The 4,984-nt window shown below is 47.2% G+C and overlaps 1 long non-coding RNA gene across 1 annotated transcript; it reads right to left on the reverse strand.

Annotated features, from left to right (window-relative positions):
• Positions 1 to 1,158: 1,158 nt before the first annotated feature.
• LOC123330576 lies at positions 1,159 to 4,720 on the reverse strand. The gene is made up of 2 exons (XR_006546594.2): positions 3,021 to 4,720; positions 1,159 to 1,767 (listed from the first exon to the last, which is right to left on the reverse strand). It is a non-coding gene; the product is annotated as an uncharacterized LOC123330576 (long non-coding RNA).
• Between the last annotated feature and the right edge of the window lie 264 nt (positions 4,721 to 4,984).

Consider the following 4,984-nt stretch of genomic DNA (forward strand, 5'->3'; position numbering starts at 1 on the left):
GAGCTTCTGGACCATAATTAAAAGCCTATTGTTCTTTGCGGGCACCTGCCAAATTTCTCCCCCAATTAGAGCTTGCCAGAAGCAGAGAGGTGCCTTAAGCCTTTCCAAGGAGGCCGTGAAAGCAGCCAAGGGAAACGTCAAGCACATTTCTGAAGAGTCTGTTTCAAGCGCCATGGCCTCTTCAGATGCTCTCCTTGATGCTGGCTGTGTTTGCGTTTCTGTTTGAAGCTATTATGTTAGAGACAGGAAAAAGAAACACTGACAACTACCCAGAAAACCTGCTCAGACGTCATATGCTCTTGGGGGTGGGTGGTGGTAAAGAGCATGGACGAAGGAAGACAGGCATTTGCCCCCAAGTGGCATTTCTGTCCATACCAGCTTCTGTCAATAAATATTTAACTTGAGTAACTTAGAACTCTGATGAATTGTTTACTCTTGTGAGCATCTAACACCTTTCCCCTTCACGGCTTCCTTCATTTGAATAGGGAAACAACACAAAACCCACTAAGGAGGGAGAAGAAAAGAATTTAGACATACTCTTGGGTAAGTAAAAATGCATTTCAGTAGGCAAATCAGACCCTTTTTATGATATACATTAGGATCCCCAGATGAGCCTCTGAGTAAGGAAGGGAACTTCCCAAACCATTCCAAATGACTGGAACTCTATAAGCCTAGAGACATTGGCCCTGGGGATAATGTATCTCCAAATTGAATGAAAGAGGAGTCCTTGAGGAAGTGGGGTTTTGGGCTCCCCACAGGCGTAAGGGCCAGTTCTCTAATGGAATTATGATATCTAATGAAATTAGCAAATGAAAGTGTAGTCCTATCTTCTAAATTCATTCTTTGCTGGCAGACAATTGTCTCTGAGTTTTTTGGCTGTTGTAACTAAAACGTCTGCCTTTCCTCTCTTCAAGAGTTTAGTTGGTAGGGAGACAACTAGGAGTCAGTTAATGGCATGCAGAAGTTTCTGAGCCATGACGCTTCTACAAAACTACTGAACCATGGTCCCCCATCAAGTTATTTCACCCAAAACAATATTCAATCATCAACTTGAAAGAACTGCTTTGAACTCATGAGCCAGAGGCAAAGAAACGGAATGGAAACAGGATCAGGGTTCTAGCTCCTCTTTGAGCTCAGATTTCCAAAGATTTTCCATTCGGTCAGTAAGTCGCATAACAATCTCAGTCTGGGTGCAGCATCGTGGCAGGCTTTGATCATGGACATCTCCCAGGGCAAAGGAGAATGGGCTGTGAAAAACTGAAGCAATGACGCCCCAACTACATCAGATCTTGCACAAGCCCAAGCTTGCCTTCTCTCCATCCCTATCACTAGCCATGGAACCCCGGCTGTCGTTTTCAGAGTGGTTACTGTGCAGCATTTACTGTGCTCGGCTTAACTCAGCTTTCACAACAGCCCTGCAAGATATGGCTATTATTATCCCCATTTCATCTGTAAGCAAATTTAGCTCAGAAGAAAGGTTGCAGGATTATGCAACTCCAAGAGATTCCATTCACCTTGAATTTCCATGAGCAAATTCATACAATGTAAGTGGTGTTGTGCAACCCTGTGGCCCAAGGGAACTGCAGTAAACAGAGCCCAGGTCTGCCTTTTCCCTGCTTCTATCACACTTAGGAGTGGGAGATCTGTGCCTGAGAGGCAGTCGGGAAAGAACGTGCTGGGCTCTTGGTGGGAATCACAAGGTCATCATGGAATCTTTATTTCATGTGTCCCCTCTACTCTTGTTTCTTTTCCATTTTCCACGAAGCCCTAAGTGGAAATGAAAATGGAATGAGGGACAGCATCAGCGTTGATAAAGAAAAAAAGCACGAGGTGGTTAAGACAGTGATGTAGGGAGATCCCACCTCCTCTGAACACACTAAATCGATACCTGCGTGTGTAACAATTGTCTCTGAAAAAGACCTAAAAACTAGCTTAACAGTTCCATTACTTTGGAAAACAAGATTAAGGGCTACATGGAGGTGAGATGCAGTCTTGCCCTAAGCCCCCAGCGTGGTGACCCACTATCTAGATGGAACTCACAAACACCTCCCTTAGGAACAAAAGGTTTCTCTCTCACATTAGGCACTTTAAGTTTTGATATCAGCTCTTTAGACTAGTCCCTGAAACATCTGACTTGAAAACCAATGGAACTTAGATCCCCAAGATCCACAGGACAAAACAGGGTCTTCTGTCCATGAAATTCTCCAGGCAATAATACTGGAGTGGGTAGCCATTCCCTTCTGCAGGGGATCTTCCCAACCCAGGGATTAACAACTCTAGTCTACCTGCATTGCAGGCAGATTCTTTACTGTCTCTGCCACCAAGGAAGCCCCAGAAGACTGGCTTTTACAGCCTCCCTCTCCTCAGGGCCTGTTACAGAAGTAGCCCTTTGAAAAGCCCACCGACTTTCTGTGAAAGAGATTCATTTGCTGATCTAAAAGCCTCAGCCTACACAGCTGAGTCGCATTCTCTTTCTGGATGGGGATGGAGATGCTGACAGGTGCCTCTTACTTGCCCTTCCTCTTCTCCCTCACTAAAGTTGCTGCTGCTGCTGCTAAATCGCTTCAGTCGTGTCCGACTCTGTGCGACCCCATAGACGGCAGCCCACCAGACTCCCCCGGCCCTGGGATTCTCCAGGCAAGAACACTGGAGTGGGTTGCCATTTCCTTCTCCAATGCAGGAAAGGGAAAAGTCAAAGTGAAGTCACTCAGTCGTGTCCGACTTTTCGCAACCCCATGGACTGAAGGCTACCAGGCTCCTCCGTCCATGGGATTTTCCAGGCAAGAGTACTGGAGTGGGTTGCCATTGCCTTCTCACTAAAGTTGGTGAGGTGCAATTGCTTTTTTCCCTCCTCCCACCCTCGGCCCCCCTAAAGCCACTCCCCTACACAGGCATTCCCCACTGGGTCGCCCCTGGTCTTTGCAGCTGCAGCCCAGGGGAGCAGAGGCAGGAATGCCACCTTTGTGTCCTCCCTCTGCCTGGCTCCAGCTTGCCAGTATCCCGCAGAAAGGAGTTTATACCTTCGTCTGCTGTCCTGGTTTTACGCTGTCGTCCAGCAGACACCTCCAGATCACCTGGCTCTCTTGGCCAGCTGGGCTTGTGCTTGCACTCCCACAGCACTGTCTACATTTCACTGTGAAGTACTGACACACTTTAAAGCTGCTGACTGAGGGTCTGGGTTCCTACCAGCTGAAATCTAGGTGCTGACTAAGGTTCCTTGCCACCCTGGGAGACACTGATAGGTTTCAGCACAGTCTCCACCACTGGGAACCACTAAAAACAAACACGGCTGCTTGGACAATCCCAAAGGTTTGGGAAACAACCCAAAGCTAGAGCAGGTTTGAACAAGAAGTTTCAATCTCCTACGCAAGACCAATTTTTCAAGATCAGGAGAGGTGGCTGTTTCATATATTGTGCAGAAACCCCCCACTCAGGTAAAAGGAAAAAAAAAAAAAGAATGTGTTTCAAAGGAAAGAAAAAGATAAAACCTCAAGAAAACCTTACTGAAATGGAGATAAGAAAATAAAGCAGACAAGCAAAGTGAGTCTCTTCCCCTCCCCCAGCTTTTTTTCCTCCACTTAAAACTCAACTCATCTGAGTCTTCAGTTCATCCCACAGAAGAAATTAACATATTTTCCTGGGTCCCTCTATTCCTATAAGCATCTTCAGGTAGCCCCAAGTAACCCCTTTACTTTCGGCTTCTTGTGGTTTAGGATCTGTAGGTAGACACCCAAGTAGCCTTTTGACCAGAACCCAGTTGCTCTATGGTGGAGGTGGGTGTGGAAGGACGAGGTGACAGGGTGCCCTCCTTTTGTCTAGCACTTAGCAAGCAAAATCGCTGAGACCCCCAACGTGTGCAGCAGAGAGAGAGCTTGTTCTTAAGGCAGCCGAGCGAGAAGACTGAGGAGTGCATCTCAAGTGTGCCTCCTAGAAAAACAAGCTGCTGGGGAGTTGGGGTATTTATGGGATAACAAATAATCATGGGGAGCATGGGGAAAGGATGGGAAAAGGTGCGGTAATCCTGGTTTTGCTCAGGTGTAACTGAGCTCCAGGGCTCTGCACGTTCTAAAATGGAGGCACTTAACACAAACTGAGGGTGGAGTTTTCAGCCCTTGGCTGATGAAAGGTCACAAAGCAGACACTCACGCATGCCCAGTTGGAGGGTCGTGGGCCTATCCAGTCTTAACCAGCTCAGCTTCAACTAGACACAGCTGACTCCAACTCCTGGAAAACAACTTGTTTAGGCAAATCTCTTCTTGTTTAGGCTCCGTGCCTCTTGGAGGACATGCAGGTTTTTTGTAGATGACCTGGATTAGTGAAGGCAGGTGAAGTGGATTTGAATAATGATTTCCCCAGGGTTTCAGCAGCCCTCCATCAGGTGGCTTTCTATGGCACCTGATCAAGTACCAAGTTCAGAGAGACATGTCCCTGTTTCCCCACAACTTGTACTAGAGTGCTTGAAAGAGGCCAAAGTAGATGGATTTTTCCCTGACTATTTTGATCGCGAGGGGAGGAATTCCTTCTGCAGCGCCTCCAAATATATGTTAGATTTGTCTTTTCTTTTGTACCTCTGGACTTTTGCTTGGGTTTCCCCTCCTTGCCTGGAATGTCTTTTCCTCACCCTCTAACTCTCTACTTATCCTTCAAGCCTCAGGCATCTTCTGCTTTAGGACAACTTCCTCCATTCTATATGGTCCATGCTAAGTCACTTCAGTCATGTCAGGACTCCTTGTGATCCTATGGACTGTAGCCTGCCAGGTTCCTCTGTCCATGGGGATTCTCTAAGCAAGAATACTAGAGCAGGTTGCCATGCCCTCCTCCAGGGGATCTTCCCGACCCAGGGATCAAACCTGTGTCTCCTGCAGCTCCTGCTCTGCAGGCAAATTCTTTACCACTGTGCCACCAGGGAAGCCCCTTTCTAAATATTACTGGCCCCCAACATGCCCTTTCTCTGAGCTCCCATAGCAATCTGTGTATCTCTTTT

Source organism: Bubalus bubalis, chromosome 19 (genome assembly GCF_019923935.1).
Source record: "Bubalus bubalis isolate 160015118507 breed Murrah chromosome 19, NDDB_SH_1, whole genome shotgun sequence".
Lineage (NCBI taxonomy): Eukaryota > Metazoa > Chordata > Mammalia > Artiodactyla > Bovidae > Bubalus > Bubalus bubalis.